The sequence below is a fragment of the Mandrillus leucophaeus genome, unplaced genomic scaffold (genome assembly GCF_000951045.1).
Source record: "Mandrillus leucophaeus isolate KB7577 unplaced genomic scaffold, Mleu.le_1.0 Scaffold473, whole genome shotgun sequence".
NCBI lineage: Eukaryota > Metazoa > Chordata > Mammalia > Primates > Cercopithecidae > Mandrillus > Mandrillus leucophaeus.
Window position 1 is genome coordinate 374,157 of NW_012105065.1, and position 10,111 is coordinate 384,267.

A 10,111-nucleotide genomic window follows, 5' to 3' on the forward strand; every position below is an offset into this window, starting at 1 on the left:
AAAAAAGTTTTCCTTAGTTTTCTATGCACTGGGATATTTTAAGTAGCATTTGGATCTGGTCTTTAAAAATTTGGTAGAAATTCCGAAGGGAGTCTATTCTTCTATTTTTATTGTTAATTCTATGTATACTTGTGCTTTCTACCTTTTTCATGTATTGTTTTAATTAGTATTTTTCTTTGTTGGTTTTTAACTTCTGCATTTACTAATTAACCCTACTGTTCTGTTTTCTAACTCATTAATTTTTGTTTTTAACATTATCAGCTTTTTTCATTCCACTTTTTTTGTTTATTAGCTTTGGAAATTGGATATTTAGTTGTTATATTTTTCATGTTTATTGTTATGGTAACTGCTTTAGCTGTATCCTAAAATTTCTGACTATGAATTTCCAAGAGAAAGTGCCCTTTTTACTTTTGATTGCTTTAAATTAATGTCTGATTTTAAATTATGTAGTCAGAGAATGCTGTTTGTATATTTCTATTCTTTGGATTATTGAGATCTTCTTTGTGGCCTAAAATGTCACTTTTGTAAAAATTCAACATGCAACTTGAAAGAAGGTATTTCCTCTTAATAGTATATAGAATTTGATAGATATCTATGAGATCTGCCTTATTGATTAGGTTATTTATGTCTTTCACATCTGTAGTAATATTAGTTATCTTCATTTTCTTGGATTCTGAGAGATCTGTTAAAAATCTCCAATATTAATGTGTTTTGTCTGTTTATTCTCACATCTCCTATAGTTTCTCCTTTACAAAAATTGTTGATATATTATTTGGTAAGCAAGTATTAATAATAGGTACATTTTCATTATGAATGGTAGTCTTCAACATTATAACGTGTTGTTTTATTTTTAATGCTTTTTGATGCAAATACTACTAGTCAAACACTGAGGGTGTACTGAAGGAAACTGAGGCTGTTGTTTATCTTAAATAGTATTACAGACCTTAAATTAATACATAGCATTTTTAAACTAAATGTCTTGTACTCTTTAATGATTTCAACTCAGAACCTAATGGCAGTAGTCGGGGGAGCAATTGGCATGCTTTGTCAGCACTTGAGTAAATAGTGACCAGTTGGGGAAGACATGCCTAACCGTATTTCCGAAGGATAGAAAGAAACCTAGAATAAATATAAAGTTTTGATCTTCATATTTGCAAATAATTATTCTTCTGTTGTAGCAGAATGAGCCGCTGACGAAAACTCCTCAGACACCCAGTTAAAGAAGGAAGGAGTTTATTTGGCCGGGAGCGTCGGCAAGACTCCTGTCTCAAGAGCCAAGCTCTCCAAGTGAGCAATTCCTGTCCCTTTTAAGGGCTCACAACTCTAAGGGGGTCCACGTGAGAGGGTAGTGATCGATCGAGCAAGCAGGGGGTATGTGACAGGGGCTGCATGCACCGGTGGTCAGTGAGAACAGACCGGAAGTTTTACAATGCGGTCAGGGGTCGATCTTTAACTACCAGGCTTAGGTCAGGCAGGCCCAGGCCTGGTTTCAGTCTGGTTCCTTGGTTTTGGGTCTGGTCCCTAGGCGCCAGGCTACCTGCCTTTAGTTTCACTTCTCTTTCCTTTTCTCAGTATAAAACAATATGATAGGGTCTGTCTCTCTTCTCTCACTGTAACATCAAGCTAGGAAGAGGTAAGAACAACAAATCACTTGATGAGGAAATCTTTAAATAAAGCTGTGTGCACATGGACAGATAATGCGGTTTAAAAAGGAGATAAACTTAAAAGATATAATAAAAGCCTTCTTTTTTTTTTGAGACAGAATTTCACTCTTGTTGCCCGGGCTGGAGTGCAATGGCACGATCTCGGCTTCCTGCAACCTCCGCCTCCCAGGTTCAAGCGATTCTCCTGCCTCAGCCTCCCAAGTAGCTGGGATTACAGGCGCCTGCCACCACGCCCAGCTATTTTTTTGTATTTTTTGTGGAGATAGAGTTTCAACTTGTTGGCCAGGCTGGTCTTGAACTCCTGACCTCAGGTGATCCGCCCGCCAAGGCCTCCCAAAATGTTGGGATTACAGGCATAAGCCACCGCACCCAGCCAATAAAAGCGTTCTAAGTACATATGGTGTTACTGGGAATATCCAAAGAGTCCACGAAGCACCAAGCTCCCCAGGGAAGTTCCTGCAGTGGAGCATGTTATAGATCTAGCACATCAAGGACTCGTGATTTTCAGAAAGCGACTGTGAATTATATTGTCCAGCATGGAGAGTGGGGATCTAGTCTTGTTCATTTTTCTATCCCTTTCAGTGCCCAGGACACTGAGCCGTGCACACAGTAGATGGGCAAAACAATTCTTATTGAATTGAGATACCTTGAAATCATAGATCGTGATATTTTTGAAAGAATTCTCATGGAAAGCATACATGTCACACACAGGCAACAAACAGTTAAAGTGTAAATGGGTAAAATGGTAAAGTGTAAAGCTAAATTGAATATGTAGGCCAAGGACAAATTGTAAAAGGCCTGAGTGCCAGGCTAATAAGTTTGATCATAATTCAAGAGACACTAACGAACTTTTGAGGATTTCAGATCAGTTGAGTGTCATAACCATGTAGGCTCTCAGTAAATAAGTAATTTCTTTGAGAGGGATGAGACTGCCAGTTTGTAGACCAGGCCAGAAGTTATTGCAGTAGGTTTTTGTTGTGGTTGTTGTTTTGAAGATACTTGCTTGGTTAATCAAAGGATTTATAATCACTCGAGACTGGTAAGTAGACTATTCCAATGTGATAATTCCAGGAGTGCTAACTTTTTTTTTTTCATCTTTAAAGAGAGTCACAAAATTCCAGTTTGTGACTCTCTTTAAAGATGAAAAAAAGGCCAGGCGCGGTGGCTCAAGCCTGTAATCCCAGCACTTTGGGAGGCCGAGACGGGTGGATCACGAGGTCAGGAGATTGAGACCATCCTGGCTAACACGGTGAAACCCCGTCTCTACTAAAAAATACAAAAAACTAGCCGGGCGAGGTGGCGGACGCCTGTAGTCCCAGCTACTCGGGAGGCTGAGGCAGGAGAATGGCGTGAACCCGGGAGGCGGAGCTTGCAGTGAGCTGAGATCTGGCCACTGCACTCCAGCCTGGGCGACAGAGCGAGACTCCGTCTCAAAAAAAAAAAAAAAAAAAAAAGATAAAAAAAAAAAGTTCCTAAGGAAAACGAGTTTTTCCCTAGCATGTACTCAAATTCCAGACTCCCAGAAGGAAAGCTGGGACGTTGTGTGAAGGTGTTTGGCATAAACCACATTGTGGACAGTTAGTCACAGTAAACCAGTCTTATCACTTAGGAACGTGTGGGTAACTGTTTACCAGTCACGTTCCCAGACACCAGCCAAGGGCCAACCTTGCTTACAGGTCTTTCTAAGGATCGATATCTCAGGCCTGTTGCAGTAGTTTAAAATCGTTGCTTTCAGGTCATTTTATTTCTGTTGAAAGCTTTTTAAAGAATGATTCCTATGGCACATAAGAAAATTTAAGAATATATTTTAATTTTTATTACAGTATATTTCCTTCATTTATTTTCCTTTTTTTAATATTAAGTTTGCCTACTCAGCTCAGATTCATTCAAACAGAACTATTTTATTCACTCAGTAGACCATGGAGAACTTATAAAAAGCCCATTGTCTGCCACAGACCTCTAAGTATAGTATTTCTCCAAGCAGCTTCTCTTCCTTAGTTTTGTTCTCCCATCACTGTCACTCTTTTGCATCTTGGCTTTTCACTCTAGTTCTTCATTCCCATCTCAGGCCCTCCTTTCTCAGACTTGCTATTTGAACCTAGCTGTTGAACTATGTTTCTAGCCCACCTGTAGGCACTTGACCCTGAACTTGCTTGAGCAGTTAGCTCATGTAGTCATAGCTGCCTGGCCCACGCGCACGTGTCAGAATCATTTATTGAGTTTCCTTAAGAGCAGAACCAGATAGGATACCAGAGATCATTGGTTTCTGAGAATCTATACCTCACCCTCCCAAGGAAAATGGACAAGAAGCCCTTCCATATTCTCTAGACAATCAAGGACATCCAAAAGTTACTGGGATTCTTTGAATAGTTTTAGCAGTTGATATTCAGCTTCTCTGCTTATATTATCTGGACAACTATACTTTTTAGGAAAGTGAGAGAGTTTGCTTGGCTCCTTGTGAAGCCTGTATGTAGCATTCTCGCAGTTAACAAAGCTAGTAAATTTTTCTGTCTTCTTGGCCTTTTCTGATTCACCCACAAACCCACTGCTGAAATTATATCTGTAATATGCTATCGTGAACATCTGGTCACCAGAGAACCCAGGTTCTAGTTTGTATCACTGCATTTTCATTCTAAAGAAACTAGTCCCAGCTGAGGTTAATGGACCTGTGAAATCACTACCAATATAAACACTGGCTTTAGGGAAATACTTGCTACTCGAAGTGCGGCTAATCCCCATTAATGATATATTGAGACAACTAGAGCTCTAGAATAAATAAGATCCAGAAATTAAGGTCCTATGTGGTGAGTTAATTATTTTACTTGAGTTTTTTTTGATGATAGGAAAGTTTCTGGATTCCCATGTGCAAACAAAAGCAGCTATATCTGAAAAGAAAACAAAGAGGGAAAATTGTGGTGGGAACTATGTAGGAAAGAGTTGATGTAACACACCTGAGACTTCTATTCTTTAAAAAGACCTGCTTGCAAGGTTGGCCCTTGGCTGGTGTTGGAGAACTTGGCTGATAGTTTCCTACACTGATATAAAAATTTCCCTAAATGATAAGAATGTCCTAAACTGTTTGTAGAAACAATGTGGTTTGTGTTAAACACCTACCTTCCTTCTGGGAGGCTGGAATTTTGGTGTGTGTTAGGCAGAGGGTGCTTACGTTGCCGCCCCTCAGTGAAAACCTTGAACACTGGTTAATGAGCTCTCCTGGTTGATAACTTCACACAAATCTGTTACTGGAGGAACTGAGCACATCCTGTGTGACTCCATTAGGACTCTTGGAAGTGTGTGCCTGGTTTCTTCCAAACTGCTCCTCATGCTCCTTTTCCCTTTGCTGATTTTGTTGTATATCCTTTAACTGTAATACGCCTAACTGTGAATATGATTATATATATTTAATCCTGTGAGCCCTTCTGGTGGGTTGGTCTTGAGAACCCTAAACACAAGGGCTATCTCCCATTTCATACATTTGCATATTCAGAATGTCTTAAGGATTTCTGCAGAGTCTAGGGAAACTTAGCCCCATTCTTTTCTGTAACGGTTTTATTATTTTTTTAACTTATTATTATTATTATTTTTTTATCCTAAGTCCTGTTAAGCATCTCAGTCTTTTGTTTTGGATGCTATACTGCTCACATATTTTGACCTGCTGTACCTCAGTTTTATTCTGCCTGACACTCAGAATCCTTGTCTCTGCCCTCTAGTTCCCAGTTACCATCTCAGGCTCTGCCTGTCATGTTAACTCACATGGACCCATTTCCCTAGGTTCTTGACCTTGAGTTATTTAATAGCTGCTCAGTCTTGATTTTCAGCGTTCTCTTTACACACATATGCCCAGAATTGTGTGGGGAAATGCTTTCACCTCTTGTTAACCATTGAGGCACTCAGTATCTTCATCAGCATTTCTGACCTCCATATAAAGGGAATAAATCAGGCAAAATCCATTATTGAAGGTCTGTTCTTTCTGTGGACCTGTTGCTACTTTCATGCTCCTTATTTATGGATATAAAGCTGAAAAGAATTTAAAATCAGTATATGAAAGAGAAGGTTAGATGAGCCGTGCACATGTTTTTATTACTGAGAATACCTATAGAGTTAAAAATTCATATGCAACTCTATTATTCCATTTGGTAACTTAAAAAAAAAAATAAGGAAATGTCTGAATTTTTCATGGTTTCCTTTGAAAAGTCTATTCTGGAAAAAAAAATGTTTTAAAAGAATTCATTTGTTTTAGCTTCTGGGTGCTGGAGAATATGGTTTTTTCTTTTTTCTTTCTTTCTTTTTTTTTCCGTATTACACTCCGGGAACCCTTTTATTGGAAGAAAGTAGAAAGTACCATTCAAGTGATATAGATATACTACTAAAACTGAAACATTTGAAGCAAAAATTCTGCTTCGGTGAGTGGGTAGGGAAGAAAAGAACTCATTGCCTGGCATGCAATCTGGTCCTAGATGCCAAGAAAATGATCTTGTGCACACTGATTTTATCATTTAGACAGGCAAGATTCAGCACCCAAGAGTGGTGCAGGGCAGTTGTAATTTTGGCAGTAATCAGCATCTGAGGTAAGTTATGCGTGAAACCTGCAGATATCTTTCTGCATTTATGTCATTCATTTGTGTGAGACATGCTTCACCGTAAGTTGCCATATTTAGAAGATGGTCAGTTTTGCGACAGTTTTCCTGGAGGTGATTCCAAATGATTCTTGACATGATTATCCTCAGAACAAAAACAGTAAATCAACCATTTCTTCCTTATTTTCTCAAACAGGGATAAAGGAGAAATAACCTTTAGTTGACCCACCGGTTACATTTCTCCATTTTCAGTGTTCATTGAGCCATTGGATATCAGTGTGAATACAGAGCAGTACATACATGACACTTGCACTTCTCTGTTTAACACCTTAGAGTTTACTTGCAGTCCTTCTACCAAGCCTAGAATCAATATTTTTAAGGCAAGAATCATTTTTTTTGTATGTTACATAATATAAAAGTTATTTAAAGGTCTAGGGAGAGAGTTGTTAGAATAAAACACATAGATGATGAAGATCTGGAAATACATCTCGACCGTTTCCATTCAGTCTTACAGAAATCATTATTAGTAAATCTTTTCTGCAAGGTTGCATTTTCTAGGCACATAACCTTGATGTATTATATGCTCTGATTGGGCTGAATTTTCTGATCACAAGAGAAGAACCCAGTGTTGAGAAACTTAACAATAGAGACAATATCCAGGCATTAGGCAAGTGAAGCCTAATGTGTGTCCATGCAGGGTATAGGTATTAGTACATATTCGGGGCAAGACTCCCAGGGCAGTAAGTTGAATAACCTGGCTGAATTTAGAAGTAGAGACCATGGCAGACTCTCAGTTCAATATAAGGTGGTGATAACAGCAATGAGAAAGAAAAGTTGCACTTTATGAGCACACGTGGCTACTCACTAAGGAGACTAGAGGAGCAAAACTGTCATAGCTGGGCTCCCGGATTGCAGTGAAGGATTGTTAATTAATTAGGCTGAACTCTAGGGCATGAGGGCATTCATGCTGTTGATATCTGCCTTGTTATAGTCAGGATAGACTAAACAGCTAGAAAATTGAAGCTTTAGTTAGAGGGAGACGTCAGGAAGTCATGGATCGTAACCATCAGAAGCTGGGAAACAGAGGACCAGGGGGAGACGATATCGGAGTGGGAGGGCAGAGATTAAATGCCTATTTTTATTTCCATTTTAAGACAAAGTATCCATGATTAGGTGAGGTGAGTGAATTAAATCTCAAAAATTTTAAAAATAGGGATATTTATACATCTAAAAAATACTCATACTAATAAAAAGATGAGTTGCTTTTAACCCTCCCAATTATTCTGTGAACTTTATCAAATTTTAAAAATGTATTTTTGATCTGTGTGTGTGTAAATGTTTAGTTACTCTGTAATTCAGTGAGTAACATCTAAATGCAAATGATAATTTAAAATGTTTTAAATTCAGATAATTTCCTATTATTGAACCATTCCAACGATTCATTCTGTATAACATAGAGCAGCTTGTAGTATAACCCTTGGCCCACTCATTAAATACATTCTTTTTCTGCTTGCATTATATAAACTATCTGTCATAATACCTGGAATAGTGTAGGAACTCAATAAATGATACCTAATTAGTATCGCCATTGCTAAAAGTAAGAAAAAAGTCTAAACAAAGTTTTTGAAAGTAAAGACATATATTTTACCAGTGATCAATGCCATAGTTATACTTTTTTTCTCAAGCACCTTATGTAGTAATTAATCACATTGAGATACAATGGAGAACTGAGATAAATAATACAGTCATGCATTGGTTAACAACAAAGATATGTTATGACAACTGCATCATCAGGCAATTCCATCATTGTGTAAACATGATAGAGGGTTCTTGCAGAAACCTAGATGCATAGCCTAACATACCTAGCCTATGTGGTATGGCCTATTGCTCCTAGGTTGCAAACCTGTACAGCATGTGACTGTACTCAATATTGTAGGCAACACTAACACAATGGTAAGTATCTGTGTATCTACATATCTAAACATAGAAAAGGTACAGTAAGAATACAGTATTATATATGTAATCTTATATATTACATGTATGCAGTCTGTCCTTGACTGAAACATTTGTGACATATGACTGTAATTAAAACTTAATGTCCTAGATATATAAACAAACAGTATATGAGACAGAAAAGACATCAGAAGTACACCTCAACATGGAATGTAATGACTTTAGAGATTACCTGTAGATATAAACATATTATTTAAATTATTTCCTATTACCTGAAGTTTTAAAAAATGACAGATTTTGGAGCTTTGGGAAGAGGGTATAAAAAGGAAAACTTATCAAGAAACATGCCCTCAGGAAGAAAACTGTGTGCTTAAAAGCTAGACGTGAATGGGATTGCCATCTGCAGATGAGAAGGCAAGACCTCCAGTGTTTGGGAAGACATCACTTCAGTATTGTAATGTGACAGAAGAGACTGAGAACGACCCTAGTCACATTTATGTAGTCACCACTCCTGTGGTATCTGAGGGAAAGCAACAGCACAACCACCTGTGCTGCAGCTGTGACTGTCACCTGGGCACTCAGCTCTGCAGTCCTTCCTTTACCAAGCTATAGCTCTAAGTAGTCCAGTATTCAACTTTGAGGTCAAATTTGAGGTCACACCAAAACTATAAAATAGATCTTGATGTAGTTGAAATAATGAGTAGTATATGACAAAATCCTGCAGAATAAAGGAGAAAATGACTCCCCAAACTGTCCTTCATTACTTCATGTGGCTTTAATGCTACCTTTAAGGAGAGGTGATCTCTTCGAATGAGAAAGGCTTATTAGTCAAACATCATTTTTATGATAGCTACCATTTACTTACACACCTACTGTGTGCCAAGCATCATGCTAGCCATTTTGTTTCATTCACTAGGTATACAACAAAGTACAAAACAAATCTAGACCCAAAGGGCATGGCTCACAGCCTAGCAGAGGAGATAAACTTCAAGCAAGTAACAAATGATTCAAAATTATAATAAAGGCTATAAAGGAAAAGAAGAAGTTACTAAGATAAATTATAACAGAGGTTGAGTGTGTAGGGCACCTATAGGAATTTCATTAAGATGCTTTCAGCTACAAGGAAAAGAAACTCTGAACCAAAGTGGCCTGCACAATAAAGAAGTTTCTGCTCTTGGCAGCTCATGGAGAGCTAGAGCAGGTTTTGCAGTTGGTGGTTTCAGTGGCTAAACCATATTATCAGGTGCCTGGGTTCTTGTGTTGGCTCTGCTGCCCACAGTATCAATTTCCTTCGAAGCCTGAGTCTTTTTATGGTTATAAGAAGTCTAAAAAAATTGGGTGTTTGTTTTTCTCTCACTTAAAGAGTTGCAACTAGGATTTCTTGTCTTCTTGTTCATGTCCAGCAGGAGAGGGAAAGGGGAATATGCTAGGACTAAGTCCTTCCCTTCGGGCTAATTGGTGCACCGTGGCAGAAGGACTGCTAGTTGTGCACCGAGATCCATGATCCTAAGTTTTTGGTGGGGCACAGAGCCACCTGGAGCAAAGATTACATTTCCCAGCTTTCCTAAGAACCAGGTGTGGCCTTTTGACTCTTTTGGTAATAGAGGTAAGTGGAAGTGATTTCTGGGCTATATTCTTACAAGGAAGGGGTGTACCCTTCCCTGTCCCTTCTTGCTTCCTGCTGCTGCAACGTGAATATGATCTGAAGATCTACAGCCACATGTGAAGATAACAGAGCAATATGGACCCTGAGTGCTTGACAGCTATAACACCATCCCGACCCCTGGCTCTCTCCTTCTTTTAAATGAGGGAGAGAAATGAATTTCTGTTTCATTCAAACCACTAATTAGAAGAGTTTTCTGCCTTGTGAAGCTCCAAACTAATATATTTTCCTTAATTCATTGCCCAGACAAGGCT

At 38.5% G+C, this 10,111-nt stretch overlaps 1 long non-coding RNA gene across 1 annotated transcript in view; it reads left to right on the plus strand.

The window, feature by feature from the left end:
- LOC105550247 overlaps positions 1-9,800 on the plus strand; it is a 14,733-nt gene extending 4,933 nt beyond the window's left edge. The window contains exons 2-3 of the long non-coding RNA XR_001007674.1: positions 6,438-6,530; positions 9,598-9,800. This is a non-coding gene — a long non-coding RNA (uncharacterized LOC105550247). The remainder of the gene's footprint in view (positions 1-6,437; positions 6,531-9,597) is intronic.
- The last annotated feature ends 311 nt before the right edge of the window (positions 9,801-10,111 follow it).